The following is a 19,288-nucleotide window of genomic DNA, read 5'->3' on the forward strand; positions in this document are numbered from 1 at the left end:
GAGGTTGCAGTGAGCCGAGATCATGCCATTGCCCTCCAGCCTGGGCAACAAGAGAGAAACTCCATCTCAAAATAAATGAATAAATAAATAAATATAAATTTTTCCAGTATGCTGATATTACTTTAAAATCACTTCTTCTATTCCCATCAATTCTTCTCTGCGAGACTGGTTCCTCTATTCTGAGTGTATTAAACAAAACATAAAACAGCTAAAGTACACATTACTCCCTGCAAGTGGCATTTCCATCATCCATCTAACCTAGATCAAAAAAGTTAACAATCAAGAAACAGGCACATTTGATACATTAAAGACTAGACAGTGAAATGCACAGTGTTCTTTCAAAGTGTACCAATTGCAGTCAGAATGGAGAATTGCTATTTCACTCATAAATTGTGGTTTTGTTACGATGGTAAAACAAGTATAATAGCCATTATCTTTCTTATTACTTGTAAACATGCTTTCAATGACAATGTGATTAATTGGGGCAATTCTTTTCCTTTTATCCAGCGTTATTTTTTCTTCTAATATTTTTACTGAAATAGGATTTTATGTATGCTGAATATAATAGGAAAAAATAGTGGGCATTTATTTCTATGCTTTTTTTCACTTGTATTTTTCTAGCAAGTCATTTGTATTTTATTTTACAAAAACATCTGTCCACAATGGATGGGCTGAAAATAAAAAACAAAACTGATCCTTGAGCACAGATCCTTGGAAAAGGACTGTCCTAGACCACTCACTTTCTCTCTCACCCCCACCTATGTGCCTCTTTCTGAATCCTATCTGATACCTTATGGTTACTTTTCAGAGCATACTGCAGAGTTCTGGAATTGTTAGTTTTTGGTCAGTCTCTTTCTCTATAAACTGAGCTATTTAATGTCCAGTTTTACAGATATTCTTTAACGTCCTGGCCCTTTCCAAAAAAACGTTTGCTGACTCCTGTTCTAGATTGTCTTTTTCCTTCCTCCATATCTAATCCAACACCAAATCCTGTACATTCTAGCTTCAATAATCTGAAATGAATCCTCTTTTCTATATTATCTTTGGGTCCCAACCGCCATTTTCTCACTGGAGAATTCTGTAACTGCCGTTTCCTTTATTTCCTCTCTCGTCCTTACACAGTGAACAGAGTAATCTTTTAAAAACATAAATCAGATCACGTCACTCTTCTGCTGACCTCTACAACTTCTCTGAATTATCCTATGCTACATTTGACCATAGAATGCTTCACGCATCTGCCTCAGGGCCTTTGTCTTCTGCCTGGAACATTTGTTCTCTAGATTTTCATGTTTTTTTCTCAGTACCATTTAGGTCTCAGCTCAATTGTTTCTTCTTCACACAGGACTGACCCACCCATACAAAGAAGCCTTTACTCAAAATCCTTCTCGCTGTCATTCTGTGATTTTAACTCATTTTCACTCACCACTAGCTAAAAACTACTTCGTTTGTTTAGATATCTGCTGTCTTCCTCATGCCAAAATGTACATTTCATGAGATCAGGCACCTAGTCTAGCTTCTTCATCAATATCTCTCTTTAAGAACTAGAGTATTTCCTGGCCTGTAATAGAAATTTAAAGTGAATTAATAAATAGATGGATGGACTCACCCAACCACTTACTCATTTATTCATTTGTGTGTATGTATGTGCCCAGGATATGACAAGCAAATTCTTAAGTTTCTGAAGCAAAGTTTTATTTAAAATTCAAGATATATGGGTTAAAAGTCCTCTGTGTATCTTAGGGTATCCACTTCTATGAACTCTTAGGACAAAGGCTTAGTTAAAATGAATGCCTAGCATACATTGTGGGTCCTAATGAAGCAATACATTGGTATAAATATGAGTGAAGTGATTTGAAACACTTAGCAATTTAACATTGAATTATATAGAGGACATTAAATGAGAGTAATTATTTTAGACCGTAATGAAATTTATATCCACGAATCCCAATTGCAATTAAAGTGGAAGAAAGGATTTTAAAATGTAGCATGACTTTCATTTTCAATTAAAAGCAGGAGAAATTGGAATCAAGTCTCATGTGATAGCTGTTAGCCTTTTCAGTGTTTAGGAGGAAAATATAAGACTAGGTTGTCCTAATGTGCCAACTCTATATGTTTCCTTTTCCTTAAAAATAAACATCTCTCAACTATACTGAAATCAAACAGTTCATGCAGTGGACATACTTTTTGTGACTGGCCAATTATTTTAAGTGTTAGCAACTCTCTTTACCTTACTATATAAAATCCATACTAACAAAAGTAGATATTACACATTACTCTTCCTATCATTGCCTTTGTGGGCCAAATTACACTGTTTTGACATGAAAACCAATGATAAGTTTCACATATGTTTAATTAATGTCATCAAAATACTATACTTTCCCAATGAAAACAAACTATCAATACTAAATTAATTTTTCCTAACACTATAAATTCTCAATTTTAAGACTATTTTGTTATAGAATTATGTAGAAGCAAATGTTAAATTTTTCTCCAAATTTTGGTATTCTCAAAGCAGAATCTATGGCACCAACGAGCATCTTATCTATTAAAATTTTTTCAGAAGGAAACAACTGCACTAGGGCTTACTTGAGGGTGAAAGGTGGGAGGAGGGAGAGGAGCAGAAAAAAGTAAAAATTAGGTACTAGGCTTAGTAACTGAGTGGCAAATAATCTATACACCAAACCCTCATGACACAAGTTTACTTACATAACAAAACTGCACACGTACCCTAAAACCTAAAGGAAACATTTTTTAAAATTTCAAGTTTCTCTACTTACAAATTATTTAAAATTTACAAATTCATGTAACTGGCAGAAAATCTTACCAAAATTGTCAAAAAATAAATAGGCTATATTTATTAAAAACAATAAAATCTATAGCTAATATATTCTAGTTTATATAAATGTATCAATTATAGTAGATATCAGTTGCAGCAATCCACTTTTTATTAACTGACTATTTAAAAACTGCCTCTGGAAAACTCTGGCTAAGGAAAATATCATGGGAATGCAAATACTATGATAGTCACTGATTTTCTATTAAGCAACTTGAAAGTGAAATCTTAAAATGGCACAATAAATCTATCCCAAGCTATCTTTTTTAGTAGACTTTTTGTTATTTATTCTCTGAAACTCCTTGAAACAAAGACATTAGTTTAACATTTTTATAAATATCAATTACTTGACTTTTTATTTCTGCTGTCATTACACGATTGGAAAGGGAAATACATACTTTTCCCAAAAAAATAATAGAAGCTTAGCAATAAATGCATCCCTTTATGTCACAAATTAATGTTTATATAACTTAGCAATATAAAAATTTCAAGCAAAACATGAAAATACTAGCTAGCATGTATTAGGATTATCCAAACTATTTTACAAGGATGTTCCCTGTTTTATAGGTAAGGTGAGCAAGGCTAACAAAATTAAGAAATTTGCCCGAGGTCACATGTCTAGTAAGTGTCAATACTGGGATTTGAACCAAGGCAACCTGTTTCTAACACCTGCAATCCCAGCAGTAATTGGCACCATATTTATCTACCCAATATGGAAATCTGAGGTGATCTAGTTAATAGTTGTGGCTAAGATTTGGTATTAAATATCTGCTTTCTCTCTCTCAAATCCTACCCTTATGGCCAAAATCTTTTTTATTTTTTTGAGACGGAGTCACTCTGTCTCCTAGGCTGGAGTGCAGTAGGGCGATCTTGGCTCACTGCAACCTCCACCTCCTGGGTTTAAGCAATTTTCCTTGTTCAGTCTCCTGAGTAGCTGGAATTACAGGCACCCACTACCATGCCCGGCTATTTTGTGTTTTTAGTAGAGACAGAGTTTCACCATGTTGGCCAGGCTGGTCTTCAACTCCTGACCTCAAGTGATCCACCCACCTTAGCCTCCCAAAGTGCTGGGATAATTGGCGTGAGCCACCACGCCCGGCCAAGATTCTTTAAGAGAAATAATTTTTATTTCAACAGGTCACCTTCTTTCTCCTATTATATTATGTGTATAAAAGTTCCAATTAGGGAAGTAATTAGTCCCCTGGGGCTGCTATAACAAAATGCCACACACTGGGTGGCTTAAAGAACAGAAATTTATCTTCCCACCGTTCTGGAGGCTGGAAGTCCACGATCAAGGAGCCACCAGGGTTGGTTTCTGGTGAGTTATTTTGTCCTGCCTTTGGCTAACAGGCCCCTACTCACGGCATCCTCACATGGCCTTTCCTCTGCATGTGTGCCCTGCTGGTGTCTTTTCCTGGCTTCCAAAGACTCCAGTCCCATAGGTCTAGGGCCTCACACTTATGACCTCATTTAACCTTAATTATTATACCTTTTTAAAGGCCCTATCTCAAAATACGGTCACATTGGGGGTTAGGGCTTCAACATATGGATTTGCTGGGGGACATAATTCAGTCCTTAATAGGAAGTCTAACGAAGGAACACCAATGGCAATCAAGACAATACACTTTCTTGTGTATTTTGGCTATTTAATATGATTTTCATTTGTAATTTTTGAAAGGTTCATAAAAAGAACTCAGCTTTTTATGCTTTTTATGAACCTTTCAAGAACTATAAATGAAAATCTTATTAAATAGATTTGCATTTTTCCCCTGGACTTCAAGTATAGTGACATTATCATCATACTTCTCTGCCATAGGAAGTACCCCATTTTTTTCCTAAAGCAAGTCTCCTTTTCATTGCTACTAATCACAGAGTCTTTCACCTTTCTCCTCTGGACTCTTGCTCCATCAATTACAATCTTTCTTATTATTTCGTTATCTCCTTTTTGACTTTTCTTTCTTTTCTGTCTAAATAGGATGTTCTTTCCAAACCTAAAAAAAAGAAAAAAAAAGAAAAAGCCAAACTATCCTCTGTGGTCAAGCAGCCAGTGTGAAGGAGCTGCTTTTCCTATGTCTCATCCTCATTTTTCATTTAATTCTCAGCCTATTGCTGCCTGGAATTCTATTCCCATCTTTCTTTCACCCTTATTACAACTTTTCCCTCAACGTTATCATTACTCTGCTAACCATTCACCACAGTGGTCTCTTTCCAGGTCCCATCCTCAGTGAGCTATCTGAGGTTCAGGGACCTGCTTGCCTTCTTCCCTGGTTGCAGTCATGCAATAGCCGCTCATAGCACTCCACTAAGCTGCTCTCTGTTGATCTCTGATGCCCCACTTTCCCGATTCTCCTCTTCTCCCTTTATGCTACCTTTCAGCATATGTGACACACATTCCTTCCTCTGACATTTCTTAAAGGTAAAAGGTTCCCCAAATTGTGTCGTTTGCCTTTTTCCTATTCAATATATTGAATTAGTTTTCTAAATATTTCTTGTTTAAGACAGGTTCAGTTTTTTGGGTTTTTTTTTTTCCTGCATGATCTCACTGAAACCTCACAACATCTCTATGAGGTAAGTACAGTTATCTCTGCTTTATAGAATACTTACAGCAGGGTTTCTCAAACTCAGAGCTACTGACATTTTGGACACGATATTTCTTTGTTTTAGGGAGCTGTCCTGTGCATTGTAGGATGGTGAACAGCATCCCTGAACCCTATCCACTAAGATGACAGGAGCAAACCCAGTTGTGACCACAAAAAATGTCTCCAGGCATTGCCAATGAGATGAGAATGCATAAGTGACAAAGCTAAGAGAGGTTATGTAAACTTGCCTGGGACCACACAGCTAGAAAGTGATCTAGAATTTGATCCCAGGTAGTCTGATTTTTATTAGAACTTAGTTCTTACATAGTACACTAATTTAAGTTCTCCCATAAAATAACATTTAACCTTAAGACTTCAGTACAGATCCCCAGGCTGATGACTTTCAAATCTAAATCCGTATCCTTGAACTCTCCAGACACATACTGTCATCATTTTTCTCAGTGTCATATGTATATCTCACCTACACCTTAAAATCAACCTAACCATAACTGCATTAACCAGCTTTCATTCAGACTTGTTAGGTTTTCTGTCTTTCTAATGGCATTATCACCTACCAATAATTCAGGCTAGAAATTTTGATGTCGTCTCTGACCCTTCCCTTTTACCCAAGTCCACCCAGTCTGCCTTTGCAATCTCTCTTGAATTTGTTCCTCTTTTTCCTTTCTACTTCCACCACCTTATTCAGGTTATTGACATTCTTATTTCAGAAGCATCCTCTGTTTTACTGCCTTTGATCTCTCCTACCCTACTCTTTCCCCAAACACAACCATGCTTTACAGTTGCCACTTACTTTGTTGGTATAAAAGCAACAGACTAAAAAGAGTATAATTGACAGGGCATGGTCTTAGTGCAGACAGTCCTAGAATTCCAATACAGTTCTGTAATTCTGACCAAGTCACTCGGCCTTTCTGATCATTAATTTCTCTCTGAAACTTTTTCTGTTTTCTGTTCCTACAGGGCTATTGTGGGGATTAGCTGACCTGAGTGTATTAAAATAAAAACATCAATTTGGATGCTGAGAAAATTTATAAATTAGCTTGTATGAACTCTTCCTTTCTTTTCCACCACTGACCACAATCTATATCATCTATAACTGGGCTCTTCTCAAGTCATAATGTTTTATTCCTCTTTAAGTCATTACTTGAATAATTTCCATTTTTCTTTAGTCTACTCTTTCTTTTCAGGTAGCTAGGTGACCTTTACTATTCACTTTTGACATTTCAGAGAAAGTTCGTTTGAGCTCATTTCTACCCCCAATTTTCTGAAGTCTTAGATTTGTTTATTCTTTTCCAGAACAAAGAAGCAATCACTAAAGAATGAACAATCTTCCAGATTCTGTCAATAACAAAATTCTATGTCTCAACTGCAAGAAAAGAACAAATGTCAAACTAACTCTTCTAGGACGGTGATACATCCAATGCCTTGGGCTGATTTGCCCCAGTCATGTTGTTCCAACCAAAAACTTAAGCTGGCAAGGGTGCAGTGGAACAGATGTTCTCATATATTGTCACTGGAGAGTAAACTGTATAATGATTCTAGAAAATAATTTAAAAAATACATATCCTAGGCCGGGCGCGGTGGCTCAAGCCTGTAATCTCAGCACTTTGGGAGGCCGAGGCGGGCGGATCACAAGGTCAGGAGATCGAGACCATCCTGGCTAATCTGGTGAAACTCCGTCTCTACTAAAAAATACAAAAAAAACTAGCCGGGCGAGGTGGCGGTGCCTGTGGTCCCAGCTACTCGGGAGGCTGAGGCAGGAGAATGGCGTGAACCCTGGAGGTGGAGCTTGCAGTGAGCTGAGATCCGGCCACTGCACTCCAGCCTGGGTGACAGAGCAAGACTCCGTCTCAAAAAAAAAAAAAAAAATACATATCCTTTGAATCAGTAATTCTAGTACTGTATATTCCTAAAATACGGATAAAGTTTAACACAGAGAATTCCTTACAAAATAAAAAAATTAAAATGAGCTTAAATGCTCAAACACAGTCAAGAAACTATAACAAAGAAACTCAATTATACATGAGGTGTTTTTATTAACATGGTAAATTGCTAATGCAATGTGGTAAAGTAATGTGCTATAACAGGCTTTGAAAATAGAATTATATTCAAAAAACCATTACTTACAAGATGTATGTTTTGCAACATGACAGTTTGGCTATCTGAAGCTTAGTTTACCTTTGAAATGGAGGAAAAAAAGAATTCCTTGCAAGTTTGCTGTGAGAGAAATTAATGACTATTTACCTATAGTAGATCTAGCATCTATCTGTATATATTAATATCTCTATCTCTGTGTATGTGATTTATTAATGCTGCCCCAGAATGTAGGCAAAGCAGGAGAAAAATATCTAGGCAGAATTATCTCACTATTTAAGGACATATGAAATTATCAACTGTAATTCCCTTTGAATGGCAGGATTGTATTTATATGTCTCTATGCTTTCCAATCTTTTTAAAACAAACAGTTATTACATTTGTAATCATATAACGTAGACTATATTAGAAAGGTAAAAAAAGGGAGAAGATTTAAAGTGAACCCTATGGGAATAATGCAAAATAATTAAATAAAATATGTTATTCAGCCCAAGTGGGTTTCTTGTTTAGATGACAAGGTACTATCTCCAGTGCAGCTAGGAGGACAACACCCTTTTTGCCTATTAAAGGCAAATCATGATTTGCCTTTCCTAGTCTGACTTTCCATTTAAAACTAATTCAATTATATGACCGTAGCAAAGCAATGGCTAATATGATCACTACACTTTATGCAAAGAAGTAAATTGTAAAAAGTCCTCCTTTGTAAACAAAGCTCTCTGGGAATGAAGTTTCACTGTTATTGTGGCTGATGCTAATCCAATTCATACATCTATGCTATGAGTTTCAAAACGAGTACCAACTGCTAGACATATTGGAAAGAAAAGAAAAGTCTTAGATCTTTATGACCCAGCTGGGCCTGTAATAACTGTCTCACCAGGGAAATGTGAATACGAAAGTTAGCAAAACCATTTAACTCTACCAAAAAAGTGCTGTGGATGTCTAAAGCAGAATTCAATTCTCAAACTTCATGACTATACAGTGAATTTTTAAACTGATTGCTAAGGTTCTCTCAGAAGTAAATCCTGGTTTCTTCCCCTCCCTGCTTTACCTCTGGAACACAAGAAGCATTATAACGTCTCCTCAAATAAACAGTCAAATGTTGTACATAAAAAAGGTAAAGAGATTTTCAAATATAAAATTTCAATTATCTTTTTAATTGAAGAAATTAAGATGGATATTTATGATTTAGAAACCGAAATGTTTTGTATTTTCTTATTCACTCATACAACTTGTTTGTGAGTTCCAAAGACATTGTGAATTTCTAAATAACAAGTTTTATAGCATCCAATGGACAAAAATGCCAGCCTTAGAAATATAGTAAGGTTGCAAGCATTTACTGGAAAAATGAATTATTTATTCTTTAGTGCAAAACAAAATAATAACTGTAATTAACATAACCAAAGCTGTGATTATTATATTTTTAAAATAATTATGAACTCCAACATCAATTTCCATTCATCATCTGATTGTAAAAAGTAAAACAAAACAAAACCCACATTTCTAACTGCCAATGGACATCTGCTGACTATCTGCATACCACGTCGGCAGCCTGAACTTAACATATCCATAACTGAATCAGCCAGTTACTCCCATCTCAACCTGCTCTATCTTGATCTATTCTTTATCTAGTATATACATCTATTGTTTGTTCTTTATTTATTAAATACATCCAAGTCTCCTAAGCTAGAAACTCTTCCCTTTCATCCCTCACATTTAATTATTCATGAAAATCTACTTTAGACCAAAGTTTATTTATTCTTATTTTTATTTTTATGTCTTGAGCCAGAGTCTGCTCTGTGGCCCAGGGTGGAGTACAAGGATGCGATCTCGGCTCACTGCAACCTCCACCTCCTGGGTTCAAGCAATTCTCCTGCCACAGCCTCCCAAGTAGCTGGGACTACAGGTGTGTGCCACCATGCTAGGCTAAGGCTAATTTTTGTATTTTTGGTGGAGACAGTGTTTTACCATGTTGGCCAGGCTGGTCTCGAACTCCTGACATCAAGTGATCCACCCGCCTCGACCTCCCAAAGTGCTGGAATTACAGGCATGAGCCACTGTGCCCAGCCCTTGACTAAAGTTTAGGCTCTTAAGCTCTAATGAACATTCTTTAGGACTACTGCAGCAATATCTTAAAAGTCTGCCTGTTTGAGTTCCTACCCATTGTAATTAATCTCCTACTCTCTTCCTTACAAAACACATACAAAATACAGTTCCAATGGTTCTGTTGGTTGCTTATTGCCCCCAAAATAAATCTAGATTATTTCAGTTTGAGATACTAGGATATTTATTTACTATCTATCCCCATCTCTTCTTTCCAAACACATCTTCCAGCTTTCCACCTAATTATCCAGTTCCTTGTCCCATAAATCCTCTGTTATTGCCACACTGCCCTTATTACAGTATAAAAGTCTTTCTAAATTCCTTGTCTTCCATACAAGTCCTTCCTTCAGCAGTAGCTGTCCTTACCCTTCCTTCCTCGCTTTTAATATACCTACTCAAACTTAACGACTTGGCTCTCATGTTATTCTGTCCAGGAAGTTCTGGGATGCTACCGGCCAAACATATTCCTCCATCCTCAATGTTCCCCAAGTATTTTGTTGTTACCCGAACTGCAGTTTCTCATGCTGATTTTTGAATGCATCTGTTTGGACCAAGAGTTAATCCAAAGAAGGAGAAGACTTTGCTATTCACCTTTATATCTCCGGATCCCAGAATAGGATTTGGTTTGGAATCTGTATTGATAATTGATTTATTGCCTCTCAGTCCCAAATTTACTCTTTCATCTGCTCTGTAAAAGTGGATCGGGTTGACTGGCACTGAAACTTTGTCGGCAGAGGGCATCGGAGAGATACTTCAAGGACAAAAGGTTCGGCTTCCTGGTTCCAGTGTTCTTCGTAGGCTCTTGAGGTTTCTCTCATGTCTGGGATACTACAGTACATGGCAGCCAGCAGCTTCCCCAGTGGACTTCCCCTCAGGTGGTTTTATACCTCCCTTTACAGAGCTTTCCTGCACCCTACAGTGCAGATTTATGGTACAAGTTCTATTGGCTTGGCATCACAGAGACTTCACTGCCATCCAGTAAGAAATGACTATATCCTTCCTAATAGGGGGTGATTTTCACCCCACAGGGGACATTTGGCAGTGCTTGCTCAGGGCATGCATTTGAATGTCACACTGGAGAGGCGAGGGATACTAGTACTTAGTGGGTAGAGGTCAGGATGCTGTCAAACATCCTACATTGCACATGACAGCCCCCCGCCCCAACAAAAAACAACCATCTGACCCCAAATGTCAATAGTGGTGTGCTTCAGGAACCCTGCTCTATAACAAGGTCTAGCTCTCCACCTCAGCAGGGTGGAGTGGGGAAGGGTGGTGGGGGGGCAAGAAGGGAGGTGTCTTCACTGGGTGCTCTCTCACAGTAGTGTTAGTGAATACTCTTTATATCTGCTATTTCTATATTTTCTAAAGCTTCCTTTGCTTTTTACTAGGTAATCCCTTAATATTCCAGTCCCCTATTATAGTTACTAATTTTTTATCATAACACTTTGCTGCTCAAATTACTACATGCTGATTAGATTCAGATTAAATGGCATCATTTATTCATTCATTTCAATAGATAGTAGGTGCTTATTATATTTCCTGATACTGTGCTAATTGTGGATGCAGCAGTGAACCAAATAAACATAGTCCTGTCCTCCTTAAGCTTATAGTTTGTAAGTCAATATAGATAAACAAGTGTTGTAAATGTATGGTATGGAAGTAAAAAGACGGTACAATGAAAATCAACAGGCGAGTCACAGTTGTTACGGGATATGATGGGAGTGAGCTAGTGAGGGCCCATATGTTTTTAATGAAATAAATTTATTAGCTGAATTGATAAAATTGTCCTTTGAATTCTGTAATTCCAATTGTTCAGTCAGGATGATGGAGATGTGACTCGTGAGGTTCTTATCCATTTGAAGAGTCATTTGGAACTCAAATATTTTACCACTGATCGATCTGTCTATTTATGTATTGAGAGATATCTATATAGATCCATATATCTATGTATATTTAGAACTAGAATTAGATTAAGATTCAATTCAATGAAAATATTTTAGTTCAATTCATAAGCCATCAATTCCTCTTTTTCAGATGGACTTTTTTGATAATATCATGATTTATTCATTTTCATGACTCTAAGATTCTTGAGGGAAACTGTTTTTAGACATCCCTATATATCATAGCACTGAGCCTAGAGCATAAAACTCACCTGATACTCTCAGTATGTGCTTATTGAATTAATAAATGTATGAGTTTTCTGTCTTAGTCATTTACAGAATAATGTGGGGCATGCGAAAAAGCACTGAAACAGATGTCATGAGGCCTGTGCTGTAATCCCGCCCTTGACATTAAAGAGCTTGGACAATCTGTACTCCCTCTGGGACTCAAATTCCCCATTTTTAAACTAAAGGATTCGGAAGAGAGGTTTTTAAAATTCTCATTATTTTCTAAAATCCTGAGATACATTGAATGCATTATAATATAAGAATGTGAATACCCAATCTGTACTGATTAATCTTACTAAACAGTGTGATTTGAGTATACCTGACATTTCTGGACCTCAAATTCTTCATCTGTAAAATAAGCTTATTTATAAAAGGGGTTAGACAACTATGGTCCTTGGGAGAAATGGCAGAGTTGAGTTTTCATGCCAGAGACTGTTTGGCCCACAAAGCTGAAAATATTTATTGTTTGGCCTGTTCTAGAAAATGCTTGGTAAGCCCTGGTTTGTAGGTTCCCTTTTACTTCTCCTTCTTAAATTTCTTCTATGACTTTCAGACTTATCCACTGACCATATAAAATTTTTAACAATAATTTTTTAAGTGTGTTAAATTTTGATTAATGGCTTACCAGCATATTAAAAATTGAGATTGGACTTCTTTTACTTTGAGCAGAGTCAAAAGGTTACTAATGAGGACCTTTGTAAGTTTGTGGCTTAACAGATTATTGCTGGAAATTATCCATATAACAGAGATGGAAATAAGCATATAATATTCAAATATTTGCCTTTAAAATCCCAAATACTAGATGTCTGGATGGTTCACATATGGCAGGTAACCAGTAAGCTCTGGTTGGGCGGATGAACCAACAGTCTGGGCATCCCAGTCAGTGATGCTGTATATCATTGTTATAAGGACTTGCAATAGGATGAATGTCTAATACCATTTTAAAGCCAGGCAAACATGTGAGGAGTTGTCTCAACTGTCTCTTTCCATGACTTTAAACCACAAATGTTGTCTCAGGGTATACTCCTTTTCCAATGAGAAATACTTATTTTGTTGTTAGATCATGCTTGTTCAGGGCATGCTATAATTCAACTCACATCATTAAATTGAACCAAGATAATGTCACTCTTCCTTCTAAACCTCTGGATTTTATCTTTCCTGCTTAATACATATTTTTTGAAAAACACACCAGTCAATAACAGCTCTGTAAAAAAAGACAAGTTCAAATAATTGCAGCTGACACCATTCTAACAAGGCACATTTGTTTTCCTGTGATCATCCTGCCAATATCCTCACATCACCCTAGATTTTATTCTGGAAAATGAACCAAAATAAAATCCACTTAGGCTGGAGGAAAGGCTGAGGCTGTGAAATATTTTAAGTTTATCATCCTATTAGTTAAGCAATGTGACAACAGGCGATGTGACATGTGGAGTTCATACAGTCCTATCATGTGGACAGAGTGATAAGCTATATGAGAAGAAGAATACAGGTGACCTAGGTGGGCAAATCACCATTGGGTGCATGTTTCTTCCTGAGACTGACCTGGTTGGTGAACTTAGAGTGGTGCCTGCAAGGGTTTGTTGTCCCCAAATCTCCCCTCTACTGTCCCTCTTCTCTCCCACAATGGCACCTGACATTCTAAAATATTCTTTTGGATTTTTACAATTTTTCATTGCTCAGAGGTATGTTATAATGCTAATAACTATTGCAGAGAACCATTTTAATCTCTAGTTAGCTATTACCAAATTGATGCAAAGCCTGAAGCAAACTTCTAGAGAATGCAAGAGTGGAATTAAGAGGTGCAGGAATCAACAATAAAAAGGTGTGTGCATAGGGAGTGGAGTGGGAGGGGGATACAATGGAAAAGAGTTACAGAAGATGTGTACAGAAGAGTAAAGTGAATAAATTGAGGGAATGGAGTAAAGAGTGCCAGTGTTTGGAAGACAAACAGATAGATGGCATCAGGAGGAGCAGCACTGGAAGACACCACGGGCAGTGCTGGTCAGATGCTTCAAATCAGTTCTTTTTACGTATTTGCTTTATTTTAAAAAGCTGAGTACAGGATGGAGAAAAACTGGAGCAGGACAACTATGGATAGCCCTTCACTTTCCAATATTGTTTAAGTCAGGGGTCAAGAAACTATGGCAAACAGGCCAAATTCTGTCAGCTGCTTATTTTTGGTATGGCCATGAGATAAGAATGATTTTTACATGTTTTAATGATGAGAACAGAATCAAATGCTGAATAATACTTCCTGACATAAGAAAATGATATAAATTCAAATGTCAATGTCCCTAAATAAAGCTTTATTGAAACACATCTGTCCTCATTCATTTACATATCATCTTTGGTTGCTTTTGCACAGCAAAGACAGAGTTGAGTAGCTGAAACAAAGGTAATTTGTCCCATGAGCCTAAAACATTTACTATCTGGCTCTTTACAGAAAAAGTTTGCCAACCCCTTGTTTGAGTCATATAGTTCTATAATAGCTTCATGCCTGAAGATCCCACTCAGAAGATAAAACTCCCGCACTTAATACAACCTACCAGGCAGTTTAGTGATCATCCATTCTTCCTTGAGTCCACACTTTGGTGAGCCTTATTCCCCAGACCCAAGTTGCTTATCAGAAACACCTATAACACCCTCCCTAAGAAGAGTTACATAAATACTATTTTCTCCACTTATTTCTATCCCATTTGGCACTCTGGGTTCCAATGGTCATGCAGGTTCCTGCATGGCTGGTTCACTGTGTGATCTTCCTAACCTAGAGCATGGATTCAGTATTTCTGTTTCTTTGCCCCTGGAACTTGGAGTTGAATATCTGAATAAATGTGGTAACAGGTAATGGAGGAAGGCACAAACTCACCATAAGCAATAAAGTTTGGAGGAGATTCAGATAGATAGGAGCATCAGACATCTCATCCTTGGGGACTGATGCTGTTGTGGCTAAAGTTACAAACGCGCTCTTAACAGAGGCTACACGTGGAAGGCAGTGAGGCTTTCCTACTAGCACTGGTAAGGGAACAAAAAACCATTCTAATACAGACACCAATTTGTTTCTAATTCAACTGGTTCTATATACTCAGTTTTCAAACCTATTTTGAATTTGTGTCTTGTTCACCTATTATCCCAGTACCTGACACAGTAATCAGCCATTCCTTCTTATCTTTCTCTATGAATAAATATAAAAATTGCCTAGTCCAGCTCTAATGCCATATGTATTAAAACATACCCAGTTTTAATACTTAGGCACCAGTCTGGGTGCCAAGGAATAGTCTTTAGTTTGCTGACTCCAGTGATGTTTTTCTCTGTGTCTAATCTTCCTCAGTAATCTATTTGCTACTCTATTATTACGGACCTTGGGATCAACCTTGGTGTTATGAGTTGCTCCCCAATTATGGCAAGAGTCTTGGTACATTTTTAAATATATGGCATATGACTATGTCAGGTGACTATAGTTTTGGGAGGTCAAAAACTTGAACATGGTAACCCAGTCTTCCCTGATATCTAGAGATATCTCAGTTTCAGAGACTGCTACTTGCAATGCCATACAATCTTATGCTTGACATTTCCTTCTAATTTCATCATTTTTATGCTCTATCACATTGCATTTGCTCTGGACTAGTTCTTGGTTTCTACTTCCTAGACTGTCCCAATAAAAAAAAAAAAAAATTGCCCGCATGGTATAAGAAAACATCACAGAGTGTCACTGATGGTAGGGACATCATCAGGCATATATGCTATATAAATCATTTCATTCTTAGTGTCTTCTAGGGTCCCATGAGGGCCTCAAGAATCACTGGAGTGATTCTGAGGGAAAGAATGAAGACCACTGGATCCTTTAGGAGTCTTACTCCCATGACAGCCAAAAAAGTTCCTCTGTTTTCTTTCTAATTGATTTCATTTAAACAATGGGCCTGGTAAAGCAAAAGCATGAAAAGAATTGGTAATATGATATTATATTTTAGCTTGACATTATCAGAGGTGAAAGGGAAGATAATTAGTGGCCAGTAGGGCCCAGGAACTGACCAACAAAAATGGACGATGGTCCTGGTTTTTGCCAGATGTCACCTCCTTACTTGCTGGATTAAAGAAGGATCTTGAATGTCCTAGGAGTAGAGGGCAATCAGACAACTGGGGCAGCAGAGGACTGGGAGAGACATGCAGGGATCTCAGACCAGTGCTATTTACCATCCAGCATGAAAATGTTTCAATTTTCATAACCAGTATGGCTGTATCTCAGAGGCTACACAGTGAATCAGGGATAGAGTTAGGACTCTGATAATTTAAATCTTAATTTTCTGGGGAAAAAATATATAAATTTTTAAGGTTTACTAATAATTACAAGTTGCTGTCTTTGAACAATTATCAAAATGATCCTCGATGTGTCAAAAAATCAATTATCTTAATAGAACTTTTAGCTTAAACAGCTTCCCATAACAGTGAATAAGCAGACATTGCATAACTGATTACAGAAAGAGAAGTATACAGTCAGTCTTCCGTATTCATGCATTCTGTATCTGTGGATTCAACTAACTGTAGATCAAAAGTATTTAGCTCAAAAAGACATTGGTTACATCTTTACTGAACATGCATAGAAATTTTTACTTGTAATTTCCCAAACAATGTAGTATAACAAGTTTTTACATAGCACTTAGTTTTTATTAGGTATTATAAGTAACCTAGATATATTTTACAGTACAGGGAAGACATGCTTAGGTTATATGCAAATACTATGTCATTTTATATGAGGGACTTCAGCATCTGTGGATTTTGGTATCTAAAGGGGGTCCTTGAACCGATCCCTCATGAATACTAAGGAATGGCTGAACTTAGTTTTATATTTATTTCTTTTCACAGATTCCAAAATAAGAGGTACCAAAGGTACTTAATTGTTTCTTATATATTTAAGGAATTTATTAATGGATGGTTGTGCTAGACTAATATTCTTTTTATACAATATTCATAAATTTTGACATCACCACACATACTTATTAAGATATAAGTAAACTACAAGAAACCAATATTCAGAGAATGCCTTTGAGGACACCATGTATCTGTTTATCATCTTCTGGTTTGTCAATGAGCACTTAAAAAAATTCTGACCATGCATGATTAGTTACAATAATGTTCTTTTGCTCTCCCTCTGGAATGATAAAGCGTAATCACTGGCTTATGGAACATGGTACCTCGCTTGTAAATTTGTGAAGGAAGCTACTTTTGTTGACAGTGCTAATGTCTGCCATCTGTTTGCATGGGATGAAGCCCTGGTGCTCTTCTAATTGGCCATAAATTAGGTATCAGCAGCAGGCTTTTGACAGGATCCTTCAGTTACAGTTTCATTTTCTAAAAAACAAAGCTGTGAATTCAACATTTGGTCAGAAGCCCAACTTCTCTGCTAAGAGTATACAAATGCACTTTTTCAATTCTTAGACTCAAGCTGATTTTTCTGTATTTGTGCTTAAGGAAGACCTCTCTCAAGGTGTCTTCTCCATATATAACCCTGAAGATAAACCAACGCCAAGTAGAGAAATACGGCTAAAAGTAAGGGAATCCTGCGCCTTCTGTAAGAAGAGGAAGGGCATATTTATTTAGTGCTCACTTCATGTATTGTGTTGTGCATGCACATTTACCTATGTTAAATCATTTGATTTTCAAATCAATTTTACGATTTTGATAATGTTATTCCATTTTGCAGACAGGAAAACTGAGACTCAGAATTTAAGTAATTTACCCATATTCTTGTAAAATGGTGCAGTCAAGATTCAAGTATTGAGCTTTGACCACATCCATTCACTTGTTAGTGTACACTGTATATGCCTACGTTTGGATAAGGAGAGAAAATTACAATTAGGGCAAAGCCTCAGTTTCATTCCCCCCCTCACTAGATTTCCTCGCTTTATACTTTAAAAGAGGCAAGATTAAGTCCATCCAAGTTCCCATAACTATCCTTATCTACAACCCAGCATTTCTCTACAAATTTTCTACCTTGCCTCTTTTTCACTTTTCAGAAACTCAAAAATACATATATATGTGCTCTCCAAGAACCTTTCCTCATTTGCCCACAATTTCCTCCCCTGGGGCACCATTTATCAAATATCCCCTTTAGTATTTCATTCGCTCCATCTTCCTGGATACTTGTATACTGTAGGCTCAGTGTTCTCACTTCCTTTTCACCTAGTCACACTTGGTAATCTGGATTCCATTCATAACGCTTTAATAAAACTGTTTTCTCCCAGGTTACTAATCCTATTGCCCTTTTCTCTATCTGCATGCCTCTCAGCTTATAACACTGTGATTATCTCTTTTCTCATGACATATCCTCTTGCTTTCTGAAGTCTCCTACACTACTCTGCTTTCTAGCATCTCATTATTCTTCACTGGTTTTACTTTCCCTGACTAATGCTTAAATGAAAGGATTTCTCCAAATCTAGCCTTGACTCTTTCTTCTCGATTCTTTCACGCAATTCTGTCCTGTCTCATAGCTTCAGCGGCTAACCACATATAGGCAATTATAAAGTTAATTTTAAGTTAATTCTAACAAAAGTTTCTGTCCCACATTTCCTGTCTCCTACAGGGCATCCATTCTTGAGTGTTCGATATTGTACGTTCAATGCATTACACTCTTAGTGAAATGTCATTGTACCTACCAAACTGATTTTTCTATTTTCCTTTTACATCTTTTCTATTCCAAATATATCCCTAATTTCTCCCTTGCTCTTCACTTTCAGTAAGACATGAAACCTTCTGGTTTTACCTCTTCGTTTCTTATGGGTTCCTCCTACAAATGGTCTTATAATCACCAACTGAATTTAGACTCCTAACCAAATATTTTGTCTCTAACCTCTCCCTCTAATTCGTTTTACACTGAATTCTCAGATTAGTCTATTAAATCCATTATTATAGTGATAACTTTTTGCTGCATAAAATGGTCAGAACTGTCCTTACCCCAACATTCAATTTTCTCAGTGAACCAGTGCCAGCATGCTTGTGAACTTGTTACAACACCTCCTCCAACTACCTTTACACAGTCTCACTTTAGCCAGTGTAAATGGCGGATAGCTTTCCTATGAGTGTTTCTTAAGCTAGTCACCATATTTATATTGCTTTTCCTATACTTCCACATCCACCTAATAATACCTTTTCTTCCACGAAGATCTTCCTGACTCTTCTCAAAAGTACTCGCTCTCTTTTCTGAATTCCCTTAAAATTTTATTCTGAACTCCTTGTTTGCCTTGTATCATGGTTATATTTGTATAGGCCACATCTCTATTAGATGCTAGCTCCTAAAACCAGCATCTGTGCTGCTCCTTTGAATCTTCTTCTAGGACAATGCTTTTCACATAGTAGATTCTCAGTAAAATGTGAGTTGAATAGAAGAGTGAATTGGTAATTATTGTTTTTGGGAACCACACAAAATATAACAATTTCAGAAATACACACGGATATTATCATCAATCTGCAACTGTGTCTCTGCTCTGGTTCTGGCAATC

General features: G+C 36.9%; 1 protein-coding gene across 2 annotated transcripts in view; it reads right to left on the reverse strand.

The window, feature by feature from the left end:
- PRKG1 (protein kinase cGMP-dependent 1) overlaps nt 1-19,288 on the reverse strand; it is a 1,342,290-nt gene that overhangs the window by 138,197 nt on the left and 1,184,805 nt on the right. The window lies entirely within an intron of this gene.

Source organism: Theropithecus gelada, chromosome 9, assembly GCF_003255815.1.
Source record: "Theropithecus gelada isolate Dixy chromosome 9, Tgel_1.0, whole genome shotgun sequence".
In the NCBI taxonomy this organism is placed as follows: Eukaryota; Metazoa; Chordata; class Mammalia; order Primates; family Cercopithecidae; genus Theropithecus; species Theropithecus gelada.